Below are 20,261 nucleotides of genomic sequence, written 5' to 3' on the forward strand. Positions count from 1 at the left end.
TGAAAAACTCACTACAAAAATTTTGTGACACAATGGGAAGAAGTAACAGCAGAATAGATCAAGCTGAGGAATCTCAGAGTTCAAAGACTGGCTCTTCAAATTAACTGAGTCAAGCAAAAATAAGAAAAAATAATTAGAAAATGAACAAAACCTCCAAGAAATATAGAATTATGTAAAGAGACCAAACCTATGGCTCTTTGGCATCCCTAAAAGAGAGGGAGAGAGAGCAAGCAAATGGGAAAACCTATTTGAGGACATTATCCATGAAAAATTTCTCAACCGTGCTAAAGAGGTCAACATGCAAATACAGAAAATTCAGGTGACCCCTGAAATATAACAAAAGAACCATCCCCCAGACAACATAGTGATCAGACTCACCAAGGTCAATACCAAAGAACAAATATTAAAGGCAACTACAGAGAAGGGGCAGGTCACCTATAAAGGGAACCCCATCAGACTAACAGTGAATCTTTCAGCAGAAACCCTATATGCCAGAAGAGATTGGGGACCTATATTCAGCACCCTTCAAGAAAAGGAAATCCAACAAGGAATTTCATATCCAGCCAAACTAAGCTTTTTAAGCAAAGGAGAAATAAAATTCTTTCCAGCCAAGCAAATGCTAAGGGAATTTATGGTCAACAGGCCTGCCTTACAAAAGGTCCTTAATGTAACACTAAACATGGAAAGAAAAGACCATTACACTTAATCTTAGCCCAAAGGCTGAGAAGCGATAGAAAAGACTATTACTAACCACCACCAAAACACACTCAATTGCATAGGCCATCAATACTAGAAGCCAAATACACAATCAAGTCTACATAACAACCAGCTAACAACAGGATGACAGACCAAATCTACACATATCAATATTAACCTTGAATATAAATGGGTTAAACACCCACACTTAAAAGGCACAGAATGGAAAGTTGGATAAAGAAGCAAGACCCAACTCTATGCTGTCTTCAAGTTATCCATATTACATGAAAGGATATTCATAGGCTGAAAGTAAGGGGATGGAGAAAGGTCTATCAAACAAATGGAAAACAAAAAAAGACAGAGGCTGCTGTTCTTATATCAGGCAAAACTGACATTAAGTGAACAATGACCAAAAAGGACAAAGAAGGGCATTACATAATGATAAAAATTTCAATTCAACAAGAAAATGTAACTAAATGTGTATGCACCCAACACTGCAGCATCCAGATTGATTAAACACATTTTTAGAGACTTACAAAGAGACTTAGATAACCACATAATAATAGTGGGATACTTCAACACCCCATTGACAATAGTGGACAGATCATCAAGGGACAATACCAACAAGGATATTTGGGACCTAAATTTGATGCTTACCCAAATGGGCCTAACAGACATCTACAGAACACTGCACCCAACAAAATTAGAGTATACATTCTTTTCATCTGTACATGGTACATATTCTAAAATTGACCACTTGCTCAGCCATAAGGCAATTGCTAAGAAATCTTTTTATTTTATTTTTATTTATTTATTTATTTATTTTTTGAGACGGAGTGTCACTCATGTTACCCAGGCTAGAGTGCAATGGCGCGATCTCAGCTCACCGCAACCTCCGCCTCCTGGGTTCAGGCCATTCTTCTGCCTCAGCCTCCTGAGTAGCTGGGATTACAGGCACGCACCACCATGCCCAGCTAATTTTTTATATTTTTAGTAGAGACGGGATTTCACCATGTTGACCAGGATGGTCTCTATCTCTTGACCTCGTGATCCACCCGCCTCGGCCTCCCAAAGTGCTGGGATTACAGGCTTGAGCCACCACGCCCGGCCTAAGAAATCTTTTTAAAAAAGTGTACCAGCCACATTGTTAGACCACAGTGCAATAAAAATAGAAATCAAAACCTCGAAGATCTTTCAAACCATACAATTACATGGATATTAAGCAGTATGATCCTGAATGACTTTTGAGTAAACAATGAAATTAAGGCAAAATCAAGGTATTTTTGAAGCTAATGACAAAAAAGATACAGTATACCATAATCTCTGGGACCCAGCTAAAGCAGTCTTAAGAGGAAATCTTATAGTGCTAAACACCCATATCAAAAGGTTAGAAAGATCTCAAATTAACAACCTAACATCACACCTAGAGGAACTAGAAAAATAAAAACAAACCAGTCCCAAAGCTAGCATAAGACATGAAATAACAAAAATCAGAGATGAGCTGAATGAAATAGAGATGAGAGAAAGCATGCAAAAAAATCAATGAACTAATTTTTGGTTCTTTAAAATACTGAATAAGATTGGTAGACTACTAGCTAAACTAATAAAGAAAAAAACATTATAAAAATAAACATTCAGAAATGAAAAGGGGGACATTACCAATGACTCTACAGAAATACAAAAAACCCTCAGAGATTATTACAACACCTCTCTGCATATGAACTAGAAAACCTAGAAGAAATGTATAAATTCTCGGGCGCATGCAATATCCCAACGTTGAACCAGGAAGAAATTGAAATCATGAACAGACAAATAATGAGTTCTGAAACTGAATCAGAAATAAAAAGCCTACCAACCGGAAGATGGCCTGGATCAGAGAAATTCACAGCTGAATAAGAGCTGGTGCTGATCTTACTGAAACTATTTCAAAAAATTGAGAAGGGACTCCTCCCCTAACTTATTCCATGAGACTAGCCTCATTCTGATACCAAAACTTGGCAGCGGCACAGTGAAAAAAAATTCAGATCAATACCCCTGATGAACACAGATGCAAAATCTATCAACAAAATCCAAACAAACCAAATTCAGCAGCACATCAATAAGTTAATCCACCATGCTCAAGTTGAATTTATTCCTGCAATGCAAAATGCAGGAATGTTGGTTCAACATATGCAAATCAATATTTGTGATTTGTCACATAAACAACTAAAAACAAAAACCATGATCATCTCAATAGATGCAGAAAGGATTTTTGATATAATTTGACATCGCTTCATGTTAAAAACCTTCAAGAAACTGGGCATCAAAAATACATACCTCAAAATAGTAAGAACCATCTATGACAAACCCACAACCAACATTGTACTAAATGCACAAAACCTGAAGCATTCCCATTGAGAACCAGAATAAGACTAGGATGCCCACTCTCATAACTCCTATTTAACATAGTACTGGAAGTCCTTGCCAGAGCAATCAGGCAAAAGAAAGAAAGAAAAGGCATCCAAACAGGAAGAGAGAAGGTAAAACTACCTCCCTTCACAAAACCCCGTAATCTCTGCCCAAAGCCTTCTAGATCTGATAAGCAATTTCAGCAAAGTTTCAGGATACAAAATCAATGTACAAATATTAGTAGTGCTTCTCAACACCAATAATGCCTAAGCTGAGAGCCAAATCTAGAATGTATTTCTGCTCACAATCTCCACAAAAATAAAATACCTAGGAAGACAGCTAAAAATGGAGGCAAAAAATCTCTATAAGAATTACAAAACAGTACTGAAAGAAATAAAAAACACACAAAAAAATGGAAAAACACTCCATGCTCACAGATAGGAAAAAATCAATGTTGTTAAAATTGTTCATACTACATAAAGCAATTTACAAATTCAATACTATTCCTATCAAACTACCAATGATCTTTGTCAAAGAATTATAAAAATGCATTGTAAAATTCATATGAAACAAAAAATGAGCTCAACTATCAAAACCAATTCTAAGTAAAAAGAACAAAGCTGGAGGCATCACACTACCCAACTTCAAACTATACTACAATTCTATAGTAACAAAAATAGCAAGGTACTGGTACAGAAACAGAGATATAGATCAATGGAAAATGTTAGGGAACCAGAAATAAAGCCACACACCTACAATCATCTGATGTCTAACAAGGCCAACAGTAACAAGCAATGGGGAAAAGACTTCTTATTCAATAAATGCTTCTGGGGTAACTGGCTAGCTATGTGCGGAACATTGAAACTGGACCAATACCTTTCACCATATAAAAAAAATCAACTCAAGATGAATTAGTGACTTAAATGTAAACCTAAAACTATAAAACCCTAGGAGAAAATCTAAGAAATAATATTCTGGACATCATCCAGGGAAAGACTTCATGATGAAGACTCCAAAAGGAATTACAATAAAAACAAAAATTGACAAACAGGATCTAATTATACAAATGAGTTTCTGCACAGCAAAAGAAACAATCAACAGAGTAAGGAGATAACTTACAGAATGAGAGAAAATTTCACAAACTATGCATCCAACAAAGGTCTCATATCCAGAATCTATAAGGAACATAAGGAACTCAAACAAATCAACAAGCAAAAAATAAACAACCCCATTTAAAAATGGGAAAAGGACATAAGCAAACAGTTCTCAAAAAAAAAAAAGACATATACACAGCCAACAAGCACATAAAAAATGGTCACTATCACTAGTCATCAAAAAATGCAAATCAAAATCATAATGAGATACCATCTCACACCAGTCAGAATGGCTATGATTAGAAAGTAAAAAAGTAGCAGACGCTGTCAAGATTGCAGAGAAAAGGGAACACTTACACGCTTCCGGTGGGAATGTAAAATAGTTCAGTCACTGTGGAAATCAGTTTGGAGATTTCTCAAGTAATTTTAAATAGAACTGCCATTTGACCCAGCAATCCCATTACTGGGTATACACCCAAAGAAAAATAAATCAGTCTACCATAAAGACACATGTTCATCACAGTACTATTCACAATTGCAACAAAGGAATTAGCCTGGATTCTCATCAATGGTGGACTGGATAAAGAATATTTGATACATATGCACCATGGAACTCTATGTAGCCATTAAAAAATAATGAGATCATATCTTTTGCAGCAATATGGATGGAGCTGGAGGAGGCCATTATCCTAAGTGAATCAATGTAGGAACAGCAAACCAAATACTACATGTTTTCACTTATAGATTGGAGGTAAACACTGAGTACACATAGATACAAAAAAGGGAACAATAGACACCGAGCCCTATTTGAATATGAAGAGTGGGAGGAGGGCAAGGATGGAGAAAGAACCTATCAGGTATTATGCTGATTACCTGAATGACAAAATGGTCTGTACACCAAACCCCCATGACATGCAATATACCAATGTAAGAAACCTACATATGTACTCTTGAACCTAAAATAACAATTGGAAAGAAAAAAAAATTAGTTTTATGTTAATATACCAGTAAGTAACAATTGGAAATATTTTTAAAAGAGCACCATTCAAAATAACATAACAAAACTTGAAATAATTAGGTATAGATCTAAAAAAAATATGTGCAGGATCTGTATACTGAAAACTACACATCAGTGATAAAATAAGTAAAATTAAACTATGTTGGCATTGTAGTGTATTCACTTTGTTAGCCTGAACTACATTTTCCATAATATCCTTTACTGTATGTTTCTGATTAGGCCCGAAGAGAGATTTATGTATGAGTTTTGGATAGCAGAAGTAAAGCAGCAGTAACCATTTTTTATGTCAAACACATCGTTGCAAATCTGCTGACACATCTCATTGGCATAAGGCAAGAGCTTAGCCTTCAATCACTCCACATTTGCCTGAATCCTTCTTATTCACCAACTCCTGGGCAAGGCATGCATGTTCATCATTTTCCAGGTTCTGCAGGACACCCACAACACCAAGGCCAGAGATAAGAAGAAGTGATATAGATTTCAGTCTATCTTTGTGGGCTCCAGCTTGTGATTATGGATTCCAACTTGTTCATCCTCTCAACCACTTTGTATCTGTCTTCTTCCCGACTCTCTGCCCTGCAGACTTCAAGTGTCATATATGAAGAAAAAAAGACTGTTAAACAGTTCTGCTGAGCTTGCTTAATCAGCTCCCATAATTACATAAGGTCAAGTTCCTATTACAAATTATACAATTTTATACACATACATACACACTAAGGTGTGTGTGTGTCGAGGGGTGTGTGTGTGTGTGTGTGTGTGTGTCTATACTATATGTATGTATGTATAATTTATCATAGGGATTTGACCTTATGCACTTGTGGGAGCTGATTAATTAGTGTGTGTAGACCTGGTTAAAAGTCTCTGTTTTCTTCATGCCTTATATATATGATTTCTAGTTGTTCTGCCTTTAGATTGAACACTACCAAACACAGAAGTTTAATTAAACAGTTTAATTGTATTTTGAATATATCAACCCCCCCACCCTTATCTATAGATTCAATCAAATCCATACCAAAGTCTTCACAAGCTTTTTGTAGAAATTGATAACCTGATTTTGAAGTTTACAGGAAACATCAAAGGAACTACAAGAGCCAAAACAATATTTTAAAATAAGAACAAAGTTGGAAAATTCACACTGACAGATTTCAAGATTTACTTCAAGCTATTGTAATTAAAACAGTGTGAAAAAAGTAGAAGTTTTGACACATAGATCAACAGAATAGAATGAAAAATTCAGAAATATCAATTAATTATATATGTGTGACTTATTTCTAGACTTTCCATCACTGAAACAAAATGGAAAGTCCAGAAATGAGCTATACATGGATGATTAATTGATTTTTAAGAAAGATGCAAAGGCAATTCAATGGAGAAAGGACTGTCTTTTTAACAAATAATGATGGAAAAACGTTCATTTTAAATAAAAATTAACATATATGGACATTATAGACATAAGCATATAATTTAAAACAACTAAATGTCTATAATAGAAAATGAGAAAACTGTGCGACTGATAAAGGCCAATATTTCTTAGTTACAACACCAAAAGGATAAATAGAAATAATATGATAAATTGGACTGTATATAGACCAAAATCTCCTGTTCTATGAAAGACACAACTAAGTGAAAGAAAAGATAAGCCATGTACTAGGGAAAATATTTTCAAAACAAATCCTTGATAATGCCTTTGTATCCAAAATCTGTAAAGAACTTCCACAGCTCAGGGGGGACGATCCAAGATGGCCGTTTAGGAACAGCTCAGGATTGCAGCTCCCCGTGAAAGCGCCGAGGGTGAGTGGACGCCGCGTTTTTATTGCCCACAGACTAGGAAATTCCCGGGCAGAGGTGCTTCACGGTCGCCAGCGTGGCTGTTTCGGCCAGCGCGGCTGTGCCGGCCGGCGCCACTGCTTTGCCCCGCGCGGCTGCTTTATCGGCGCCCCAGAACCGCGCTTCTCCGTACAAAATACACTGGTCCAGGGGCCCTTTTGGCTGCCGATTGGAGCCACGGGAAGTCGCCCGTACGCCGGCTCAAAAAGGGGACTGAGCAGAGAACCAGGACAGTAGATTCCAGGGGAAAAAAACAAAAAAAAGTGCCACAAACCTCAGTGCCGCTGTTTAAGCCAGCGCAGTGAGTGGCCGCAGGGGAAAACAAACAGACCCCGGCGCCTCTTCAACAGGCGACTGGAACACCAACTTAAAAAAGGCTCTGAGGCAGGGAGCCAGGCGATCAGGCTCGGCTGGCCCCACCCCCACAAAAGAACAGCAACCAGAAACTCTGGATTGAGAGTTTCACAGCAAGCACAGCTGAACCCAGGACGGTCCAGCTCTGTGGGGGAGGGGCGTCCGCCATTACTGAGGCAGCCCGCCGTTGCCAAGGCAACCCGCCATTGCTGAGGCAGCCCGCCATTGCCAAGGCAATCCGCCACAGCAGAGACTCCGCCCCAACAGAGGCGGGCCACCATCGCCAAAGCAGTTCTAACTGCACCCATATAAACAGGACTGCAGGGAAGTTCACTTGGCAGCTGGGCGGAGCCCACAGCAGCTCAGCAAAGCTGCTATAGGCCGACAGTGACTAGGCTGCCTCCTTGCTGGGCTGGGCAGGTCTGAAGGAGAAAAAAAAAAAAAAGAAGGCAGCAGCATAACGGAAACTCATAAATAAAGCCCTAAATCCCTGGGACAGAGCACCTGGGAACAAAAAGCAGTTTATGAGTACTCCTACAGCAGACCTAAAAGTACCTGCCCAGCAGCTCTGAATGAACAACAACAGAGCTCGCAGCTCACCGTTTGAGCTCCTATAAAGAAGAGACCGTCTCCTCAAGCAGCTCCCTGACCCCTATATATCCAAAAAGACACCTCATAAAAGAGAGATCAGATTGACACTAGGTGGGTATCCTTCTGGGACAAAGATAGCAGAAGAGGAAAACTGGTAACAACCCTTGCTGTTCAGCAGCTGCTGCAGGTGAACCCCAGGCAAGCAGGGCCTGGAGTGAACCTCAGCAGACCTACAGCAGAGGGGCCAGACTGTCAGAAGGAAACCAAGAAACAGAAATAACCTCATCATCAACAAACAGACCGTCAATCTGAAAGATTTGAGACCCAATCTGAAAGCCAACAACCACAAAGTCAACAGGTGGATAAATCCTTAAAGATGGGAAGAAACCAGCGAAAAAAGGATGAAAACACCCGAAACCAGAACACCTCTCCTCCTAAAAGGAATCACAACTCCTCACCAGCAAGGGAACAAAGTTGGAGGGAGAACGAGTGTGATGAAATGACAGAATCGGACTTCAGAAGGTGGGTAGTAAGAAACTTCTGTGAACTTAAAGAACATGTTCTAACCAAATGCCAAGAAACTAAGAACCTTGAAAAAAGATTTGACGAAATGCTAACAAGATTGGACAAAATAGAAAGGAATATAAGTGAATTGATGGAGCTGAAAAACGCAACACGAGAACTTCGTGAAGCATGCACAAGTATCAACAGCCGAATTGACCAAGCAGAAGAAAGGATATCAGAGGTCGAAGATCAACTCAATGAAATAAAACGGGAAGGCAAGACTGGAGAAAAAAGGGTAAAAAGGAATGAACGAAGTCTCCAAGAAATGTGGGACTATGTGAAAAGACCTAATCTACGTTTGATAGGCGTACCCGAATGCGACGAAGAGAATGAATCCAAGCTGGAAAATACTCTTCAGGATATTATCCAGGAAAACTTCCCCAACCTAGCAAGGCAGGCAAACATTCAAGTCCAGGAAATACAGAGAACACCACAAAGATATTCGTCAAGAAGAGCAACCCCAAGGCACATAATCGTCAGATTCACCAGGGTCGAAATGAAGGAGAAAATACTAAGGGCAGCCAGAGAGAAAGGTCGGGTTACCCATAAAGGGAAGCCCATCAGACTCACAGCAGATCTCTCAGCAGAAACCCTACAAGCCAGAAGAGAATGAGGGCCAATATTCAACATCCTTAAAGAAAAGAACTTTCAACCCAGAATCTCCTATCCAGCCAAACTAAGCTTCATAAGTGAAGGAAAAATAAAATCCTTTGGGAACATGCAAGTACTCAGAGACTTTGTCACCACCAGGCCAGCTCTACAAGAGCTCCTGAAAGAGGCTCTACACATATAAAGGAACAACAAGTACCAGCTCAACTAAAGGGCAAAACAGCCAGCTAGCACCAAAATGGCAGTATCAAATTCACACATAACAATATTAACCCTAAATGTAAATGGACTAAATGCCCCAATCAAAAGACACAGACTGGCAAATTGGAGAAAAAGCCAAAACCCATCGGTGTGCTGTATCCAGGAAACCCATCTCACATGCAAGGATACACAAAGGCTCAAAATAAAGGGATGGAGGAAGATTTACCAAGCAAATGGAGAGCAAAAAAAAGCAGGAGTTGCAATTCTCATCTCTGATAAATTACACTTTAAAGCAACAAAGATCATAAGAGACAAAGAGGGACATTACATAATGGTAAATGGATCAATGCAACAAGAAGAGCTAACGATCCTAAATATATATGCACCCAATACAGGAGCACCCAGATACATAAGGCAAGTTCTTAATGACTTACAAAGAGACTTAGACTCCCACACAATAATAGTGGGAGACTTTAACACCCCATTGTCAACATTAGACAGATCAACCAGACAGAAAATTAACAAGGATATCCAGGACTTGAACTCAGACCTGGACCAAGCAAACCTAATAGACATTTACAGAACTCTCCACCCCAAATCCACAGAATATACATTCTTCTCAGCACCACATCACACCTACTCTAAAATTGACCACATAATTGGGAGTAAATCACTCCTCAGCAAATGCAAAAGAACGGAAATCGTAACAAACAGTCTCTCAGACCACAGTGCAATCAAGTTAGAACTCAGAATTCAAAAACTAACTCAGAACCGCACAGCTTCATGGAAACTGAACAACTTGCTCTTGAATGTTGACTGGATAAACAATGAAATGAAGGCAGAAATAAAGATGTTCTTCGAAACCAACGAGAATGAAGACACAACATACCAGAATCTCTGGGACACATTTAAAGCAGTCTCTAGAGGAAAATATATAGCAATAAGTGCCCACATGAGAAGCAAGGAGAGATCAAAAATTGACACCCTATCGTCAAAACTGAAAGAGCTAGAGGAGCAAGATCAAAAAACCTCAAAGTCTAGCAGAAGACAAGAAATAGCTAAGATCAGAGCAGAACTGAAGGAGATAGAGACACAAAAAACCCTTCAAAAAATCAATAAATCCAGGAGCTGGTTTTTTGAAAAGATCAACAAAATAGACAGACCACTAGCCAGATTAATAAAAAAGAAAAGAGAGAATAACCAAATTGATGCAACAAAAAACGATCAAGGGGATATCACCACAGATTCCACAGAAATTCAAACCATCATCAGAGATTATTACAAACAACTCTACGCACACAAACTAATAAACCTGGAAGAAATGGATAAATTCCTGGACACTTGCCTCCTGCCAAGCCTAAACCAGGAAGAAGCCGAAACCCTGAACAGACCCATAACAAGGTCTGAAGTTGAGGCAGCAATTAAGAGCTTACCACCCAAAAAAAGCCCAGGTCCAGATGGGTTCACAGCTGAATTCTACCAGACATACAAAGAGGAGCTGGTACCATTTCTTCTGAAACTATTCCAAACAATACAAAAAGAGGGAATTCTTCCCAAATCATTTTATGACACTAACATCATCCTGATTCCAAAACCCGGCAGAGACTCAACAAGAAAAGAAAACTTCAGGCCAACATCCATGATGAACATAGATGCAAAAATCTTCAATAAAATACTGACAAGTCGATTGCAACAGCACATCAAAAAGCTTATCCACCATGATCAAGTAGGCTTCATCCCGGGGATGCAAGGCTGGTTCAACATACGCAAGTCTATAAACGTAATTCACCACATAAACAGAACCAAAGACAAAAACCACATGATTATCTCAATTGATGCAGAGAAGGCCTTTGACAAAATTCAACAGCCCTTTATGCTAAAAACACTCAATAAGCTAGGTATCGATGGAACGTATCTCAAAATAATAAAAGCTATTTATGACAAACCAACAGCCAATATCATACTGAATCTGCAAAAACTGGAAGCATTTCCCTTGAAATGTGGCACCAGGCAAGGATGCCCGCTCTCACCACTGCTATTCAATATAGTATTAGAAGTTCTAGCCAGAGCAATCAGGCAAGAAAAAGAAATAAAGGGTATTCAAATAGGAAAGGAGGAAGTCAAATTGTCTCTATTTGCAGACGACATGATTGTATATCTAGAAGACCCCATCGTCTCAGCCCCAAACCTCCTGAAACTGATAAGCAAGTTCAGCAAAGTCTCAGGATACAAAATCAATGTGCAAAAATCACATGCATTCCTATACACCAATAACAGACTTAAAGAGAGCCAAATCAAGAACAAACTTCCATTCACAATTGCCACAAAGAGAATAAAATACCTAGGAATACAACTAACTAGGAATGTAAAGGACCTCTTCAAGGAGAACTACAAGCCACTGCTCAACGAAATAAGAGAGGACACTAACAGATGGAGAAACATTCCATGTTCATGGTTAGGAAGAATCAATATCGTGAAAATGGCCATACTGCCCAAAGTAATTTACAGATTCAATGCTATCCCCATCAAGCTACCAATGACCTTCTTTGCAGAACTGGAAAAAACCACCTTAAACTTCATATGGAACCAAAAGAGAGCCTGCATAGCCAAGTCAATTCTAAGCAAAAAGAACAAAGCAGGGGGCATCACACTACCAGACTTCAAACTATACTACAAAGCTACAGTAATCAAAACAGCATGGCACTGGTACCAAAACAGAGATATAGACCAATGGAACAGAACAGAGGTCTCGGAGGCAACACAACATATCTACAACCATCTGATCTTTGACAAACCAGTCAAAAACAAGCAATGGGGAAAGGATTCCCTGTTCAATAAATGTTGTTGGGAAAGCTGGCTAGCCATGTGCAGAAAGCAGAAACTGGACCCCTTCCTGACACCTTACACTAAAATTAACTCCAGATGGATTAAAGACTTAAACATAAGACCTAACACCATAAAAACCCTAGAAGAAAATCTAAGCAAAACCATTCAGGACATAGGTGTAGGCAAGGACTTCATGACCAAAACACCAAAAGCATTGACAACAAAAGCCAGAATAGACAAATGGGACCTAATCAAACTCCACAGCTTCTGCACAGCAAAAGAAACAATTATTAGAGTGAATCGGCAACCAACAGATTGGGAAAACATTTTTGCAGTTTACCCATCTGACAAAGGGCTGATATCCAAAATTTACAAAGAACTAAAACAGATTTACAAGAAAAAAACTAACAAGCCCATTCAAAAGTGGGCAAAGGATATGAACAGACACTTTCCAAAAGAAGACATACGTGAGGCCAACAAACATATGAAAAAATGCTCATCATCACTGGTCATCAGAGAAATGCAAATCAAAACTACATTGAGATACCATCTCACGCCAGTTAGAATGGCGATCATTAAAAAATCTGGAGACAACAGATGCTGGAGAGGATGTGGAGAAATAGGAACACTTTTACACTGTTGGTGGGAGTGTAAATTAGTTCAACCATTGTGGAAGACAGTGTGGCGATTCCTCAAGGACATAGAAATAGAAATTCCATTTGACCCAGCAATCCCATTACTGGGTATATATCCAAAGGATTACAAATCGTTCTACTATAAGGACACGTGCACACGAATGTTCATTGCAGCACTGTTTACAATAGCAAAGACCTGGAACCAACCCAAATGCCCATCGACGATAGACTGGATAGGGAAAATGTGGCACATATACACCATGGAATATTATGCAGCCATCAGAAACGATGAGTTTGGGTCCTTTGTAGGGACATGGATGGACCTGGAAACCATCATTCTCAGTAAACTGACAGAAGAGCAGAAGATCAAACACCGCATGTTCTCACTCATAGGCGGGTGTTGAACAATGAGAACACATGGACACAGGGAGGGGAGCACTACACACTGGGGTCAGTTGGGGGGAAATAGGGGAGGGAGGGTGGGGGGTGGGAAGCTGGGGAGAGATAGCAAGGGGAGAAATGCCAGATGTAGGTGATGGGGAGGAAGGCAGCAAATCACACTGCCATGTGTGTTCCTATGCAACAATTTTGCATGTTCTTCACATGTACCCCAAAACCTAAAATGCAATAAAATAAATAAATGGGAAAAAAAAAAAAAGAACTTCCACAGCTCAGTAATTCTAAACAAAATTAAAATGGGCAAAAGATTAAAGAAGAGATATACATGACAAATAAACACAGCAGACAAACATTACCAACAGTACTACTAATTAGGAAAATGCCAGTTAAATCCATAGTAAGAGATCTGCCTAATTGCAAAATTTTGAAAAATAAAATTGACAAAACTAAGTGCTGATTGAAGATACAGAGCAAATGGAACTCTCATACCTTGTTGGTGGGAATTCAAAATGGTATAGTACTTTGGAAAATAGTTTTTTAGTTCCTTATCAAACTAACTATAAATTCACTATATGCTATAGCAATTCTACTCTTAGGTATTTGCAAATAGAAACAAAAACATATGGTCCTTAAAATGATGGATTGTTAAAAAAAAAATGCTGTATTTGAACAAGCTGCCAATTCAGTGATGTGGATGAAACTCACATGCAGTTGGTTAAATGCAAGAAGTTTGATTTTAAAAGCTACACAGTATATGATTATACATAAAGAACATTCTTGAAAAGGGAAATTGTAGGAGTAGTAGGATGAAAGTCACAAATTTTTACAGAAATTTATGAGGCATACAAATAAACAGGAAAGACTTATGCACAGGAAAAAGGGGAGTCAACAAAAATTTCCTGTGAGAGATCATAAATGCTAGACTTAACAAAGACTTCAATATAGCCCTTTTAAATATGTTCAAGAAACTAAAGAAAACCATGCTTAAAGAAGTGAAGGAAGATATGATGACAATATCTCAGAAACTAAAGAATATCAATGAAAAGAAATAAATTATAAAAAAGAACCAAATGAAAATTTGGAAATTTAAAAGTGTAACAACAGAAATGAAAAATTTACAAGACCAACTCAAGAGTAGATTTAATTTGTCAGAAGAAAGAATCAGTGAACTTGGAAATAGATTAATAGAGATTACACAATATGCAGAGCAGAGTGAAAAACAAATAAAAATTAAAATAAACTCAAAGATGGGGCACCATTAAGTGCACTAACATATACATAATGGAACTATCAGAAAGAGAGAAGAAAATGAGCATAAAAACTATTTAATTTAAATAATGGCTTAAATTCTCCCAAATTTGATGAAAACGTTCATCTACATACATCTAATAGGATCAACGAAATGCAAGTAATATAAACACAGAGATCCACACCCATACACATCAGAGTAGAAGTGCTGGAAGACAAAAACAAAGAGAACATCTTGAAAGCAATAAGGACAAAACAAGGCATCACAAATAAAGAAACACCAATGAGATTTATAGCTGACTTCTTATCAGAAAAAAATGGAGGTCAAAAGGCAGTGGAATAATATATTAAAGAGGTGAAAGAAAAAAATACCTGTGATTCAAGAATGTTATATACAGCAACACTACCTTTCAAGATAAATTTGAAATAATGACATTTCTGAATAAACAAAAACTGAAAAAAATCCATTGCTATTAGACCCATATTATAAGAAATATTAAAGAAATTCCTTAGGCAGAAAGCAAGTGACACCCAAAAATAATTTGAATTCACATAAAAAAAGAGCACAAGTAAAATAATTATATAATCAAATATATATTATAAATACATATATATTTTGATGACTTTAAAACAATTTTATAAAATAATATGTATACAATTGTATTCATGTGACTACAAAATATAGAAATGTGTCAAATTCCTAAAAATAGTAAACAATAGGCCTGTTGGAGGTTTTTTTTTTTCTATGTAAACCAACCACTCTAGAACCCATAGCCCTCCACCATCTCTTTTATTGGTCGTTTATACTCTGGGCTACTATCTATCCACCCTGGTCAACCCAGGACCAGGTATCAGAAAATGAGAAACAACCCTTATGCTCTAGAGCCTGCTAAAACTAGCCAATCATAAGCCTGCTCACTCTTCTACACCTGTTCTTTCCCTGGGAAACCACAGTAAAGGCTTTTGTTCACGTTTCCCCTCTCTATCTCTGCCTCCTGACTGGCCTCAGTGCTTCCTCATATGGCCCCACATGGTGTGGTATGCCCTTTTTCCTTAGAATCTGTATCACAAACTATCTTTTCGATGGTAATCCTCTTTTGATCAGTTGGACTCACTATACCTGCACAGTGATAAAACTATATTGTAAAACATTTCATGTAGCAAGCTGGGTGGTTTGGCCTCACACTGGGATGATATGCCACTAGACTTCTTTTGGCTTCCTAATTGGTTTCACCAGATGGCATCAGAAGCCTTGAAACATACCATTGCCTTCTGGTATACACTTGCACTATGGCTGCAATTGCTATTTGTTGTATTTGCTGGGTGTTTCCATGGATTCCAACCCTAAATTTAGAACTTGAAAATTGAGTTCTCCCCAAGTTCTGGTCTGAGTTGAGTTACTTTCATAGATCCCAAGAAGATGGTCCTGGGGTACCTATTTTTACGTTGACTAGCTAAATATATAAAAGGTTCTTGTGAACAGAGTAAGCTATGACTTCCCTCCAATGGTCATGGGACAGGCCTGATGAGTGAGGATGATCAATTGACAGTGTAGAACTGATTGGTGGAACAAACAACTGCTATTTTCCCACACATTTCAGCCTGCCCTATTGAGTAGAAAGAGTGCTCTTTGGAGACCCTCATTTGTTCCAAACCACAAACAGTAAGTGTGAGGGATTCCACCTCAGGGTCAAGGTATGGCACCCAGCAAAAGGTGTTCTTGTGTTGTTGCTTGCCTTGCTGCTGTTGCAATTCATCTCCTGACCCAGGGAGGAGCAAGACATCACGCCCTTGGAAACCAGAGACATAATGCTTAATGAAAAAGGAAAGAAGGAGAGAGTACTTTATCCCTGCTCTCCTTAAGACCCCTGACAAGGTCATGCAATTGATTGAGGAATATAAAATGCCTGGATAATGTGCATGGACCTTCTTGAGTGCTATTGCATGCCAAGAGCCTTATGTTCACAACCTGGAACCTCAAAAATACCGATAAAGCCAGTGTCACTCTCCTGGACATGGACCCAGATCCCTCAGAAGTCAATTTGGACACTGTAAAGAGGGTGGGCTGCCACTATGGACAGGCCTGCTCAGGACCACTAGGACTTTATTTGGTAGACACTCAAAAAATAAAGTAGAGGAGACCAAAATGAAAGAAAGACAGAGAAAGAAGAAAATAAAAAGAGAGAGAGAGAGAAAGAGAGAAAGGAAGAAAGAGAGGAAGAGAGAAAGGAAGAAAGAGAGGAAGAAAGAAAGAAAGAAAGAAAAGAAAGAAAGAAAGAAAGGAAAGAAAGAAAGAAAGAAAGAAAGAAAGAAAGAAAGAAAGAAAGAAAGAAAGAAGGAAAGAGAGAGAGGGAGCGAGAGGGAGGGAGGGAGGGAGGGAGGGAGGAAGGAAGGAAGGAAGGAAGGAAGAAAGAAGAAAGAAAGAGAAAAAGAAGGATGGAAAGAAAGAAAAAGAAAGAAGAAAGAGAAAAAGGATGGAAAGAAAGAGAGAGGAAAGAAAGAAAAAGAAAGAGAGAGAGAGAAAGAAAGAGAAAGAAAGAAGAAAGAAAGAGAGAGAAAGGAAGGAAGGAAGGAAAGAAAGAAAGAAAGAAAGAAAGAAAGAGAAAGAAAGAAGAAAGAAAGAAGAAAGAAAAGAAGAAAAGAAAGGAAAGAAAGAAAGAAAGAAAAGAAAGGAAAGGAAGGAAGGAAGGAAGGAAGGAAGGAAGGAAGAAGGAAGGAAGAAGGAAGGAAGAAAAGGAAGGAAGGAAGGAAGGAAGGAAGGAAGGAAGGAAGGAAGGAAGGAAGGAAGGGAGGGAGGGAGGAAGGAAGGAAGGAAGGAAGGAAGGAAGGAAGGAAAGAGAGAGAAAGCAAGCAAGCCAGATGCGGTGGCTCACGCCTGTAATCCCAGCACTTTGGGAGGCTGAGGCAGGCGGATCACCTGAGGTTGGGAGTTCGAGAGCAGCCTGACCAACATGGTGAAACCCTGTCTCAAAAAAAATAAATAAATAAAATAAAAAGAAAGAAAGACAAAGAAAGAGAATGAAAGGAAAAGAATGAATGAAAGGGATTGATACTTCAGATAAGGAGGATAACTGTGCTGTCCCAAGGAGAGACTGTTATAGCTCCCTAGGTACAAGTCCCATTCCCTGGAAGGTATATTGGAAAGCTTGGAAATAAAAAAGCTGCCTGCAATTAAGCTACAGGTTCCCTTCCCTCTCTCTCTCTATAACCACCTAAAAGGACCACCACACAGTTATCAACCAGAGACAAAAACTAAAAATGGTGGCTTTAGGCATCTAGACGCTACTCCTTACAAAAAATAGAAAAAAAAAAAAAGCTAAAGCTAAAACTCCTGAATACAGAGGGAGAAAATAAAAGGTAATAGAAATTATATATCTATACAAAATACTTTATTTTAATATACTTTGTATTTTGTATTAATATATATTTTAATTAACACGAAAGTACAAGTAAAATAATTACATAAATATATATTATAAATGCATATATTTTTAATGACTTTAAAACAATTTTATAAAACAATATGTATATATGTATATAATTGTATTCATGTGACTACAAAATATAGAAATGTGTCAAATTCCTAAAAATAGTAAACAACAGGCCTGTGGTTTCTTTTCTATGTAAACCAATGTATGTATGCATGTGTATACATATTAATATAAAATGCAAAGTATATTAAAATATATTAAAAATGTTGGATTTCCAAAATATAGATATATATACCCACACAGACACACACACACACACACACACAAAGATCCAGAATGTAACACAATTAAAAATCCAAAATTTATATACTAAAATTTTATATAACAAATTGTATATAATAATAATCATGTAAACATAAATAGTAAACATTTGCTAAAATGCGCCAGTGAACAAAGCTTCACAGGCTTAATCAATTCCTAGGGCTCAGATTGTAGTTATACCTGGAGATCTTTATACTCAATCAATTGCATGACATCATCAGGGGTCTTAAGCAGAGAAGGGATAAAGTGCTCTCTCCCCTTTTCCTTTTTCATTAAGCATTACACCTCTGGTTTCTAAGATTGTGATCTCTTACACCGGCTGGGTCAGAAGATGAATTACAACAGCAGTGAGGAAACAATATACATTGTATCCTTTATAATCTTAGAAAAGTAACTAAATATAAAATAGAGGAAAAACACATATGTTTCACTTTTACTGTAGACTTCCCTACCTTTCCCATGGTTATAGAGCTCATTTATCTAAAATATCCAATATTGAGCATAGATTCTACAGCATAAATGAATTAAAAATTAAAATTAAATTAAGTCTTTGCACTTTTACATTGACCTGATAAAATGGGACCCAACAAAGCTCCAGTTAAAATAGTTAATATGTCCTTACATAGGTTAAAACAGGACTTTCAAAGACTGCAACTGAGGTAAAACTTAATTAAGCATAAAGACAGAAATATAGACCAATGGAATAGAGAGCCCAGAAACAAATCCTTGCACATATGGTCAAATGATTCTTTTTTCATTTTTTAAATTTTTGTGGGTGCATAGTAGGTGTATATATTTATGGGGTATATGAGATGTTTTGATATAGACATGCAATGTGAAATAAGCACATCACAGATAATGGGGTATTCATCCCCCCAAGCATTTATCCTTTGAGTTACAAACAATCCAGTTACACTCTTTAAGTTATTTTAAAATGTACAATTAAGTTATTATTGACTATAGTCACCCTGTTCTATTTGCAACAACTTGGATGGAACTGGCCAGATGATATTTGACAAGAGTTCCAAGTTTATTTAATGGGGAAGGGATGGTCTCTTTAACAAATGGTGTTGAGAAAACACCACATACAGAAGAATGAAGTCAGACCCTTACCTTATACCATATACAAAAATTAACTCAAAATGGATCAAAGACCTAAACATAAAAACTAAAACTATAAACTCTTAGAGGAAGATATTGAAGAAAAGCTTCATGACACTGGGTTTGTCAATGATTTCTTGGATATAATTAATACCATGCCACAGTCAACAAAAGCAAAAATAGGTATAAATTGGAATGAATCAAAATTTAAAAAGTTATCAAATGACAGAATCAACAAATTGAAAAGGAAACCTACAGAATGGGAGAAAATATTTGAAAATCACGTATCTGATAATCAGCTAATATCAAAATATAAAGGATTTCTGCAAATCAACAACAACAACAACAAAAAATAACCTGACTAAAATGGGCAATGGATTTGAAAAGATATTTCTCCAAAGAAGATACATACATGGCCAAGAAGCACATGAGAAGATGTTCAACATCAATAATCACTAGGAAAATGGAAAACAAAACCACAGTGAGATGCCACCTCACACCCATTAGGATGTCTACTCTGAAAACAAAACAAACAAAAAACAGAACAGAAAATAACAAGCATTGGCAAGGATGTGGAGAAATTAGAACTCTTGTGCACTACTGGTAGGAATGTAGAATGGTACAGCTGCTATGGAAAATAGTGTAGTGAATATTTATAATTTGATGTTGCCTCAGTATCCTTTTTAAGCATAAATTGGACTTTCTTATGCCAGAAGCAGGGTTTAGCCACCCTTAACACAGTTTGCAGTTTTCCATATCCTCCTAGTTCCTCAATTTGGTTGATCCAGATAACTGCCTTATGCAACCACCTCCTGGTTACCACCTTTCTCTGGAATAGCTCAATACAACCTACTAGACTCACCCACAGACCTCCACGCTCTGCATGGACTATGCAGACCTTCATGGAACACATGCCTACTTGTTTTAAAACCATCACTTAGAACTCCCCTTAGGAAAC

At 37.8% G+C, this 20,261-nt stretch overlaps 1 long non-coding RNA gene across 1 annotated transcript; it reads right to left on the reverse strand.

The window, feature by feature from the left end:
- Positions 1-15,255: 15,255 nt before the first annotated feature.
- LOC116532223 lies at positions 15,256-18,950 on the reverse strand. Its single transcript, XR_004260780.1, has 2 exons — positions 18,383-18,950; positions 15,256-16,210 (listed from the first exon to the last, which is right to left on the reverse strand). It is a non-coding gene; the product is annotated as an uncharacterized LOC116532223 (long non-coding RNA).
- Positions 18,951-20,261: the final 1,311 nt, after the last annotated feature.

The sequence above is a fragment of the Sapajus apella genome, unplaced genomic scaffold (assembly GCF_009761245.1).
Source record: "Sapajus apella isolate SASKATOON/1434 unplaced genomic scaffold, GSC_monkey_1.0 scaffold75, whole genome shotgun sequence".
NCBI lineage: Eukaryota > Metazoa > Chordata > Mammalia > Primates > Cebidae > Sapajus > Sapajus apella.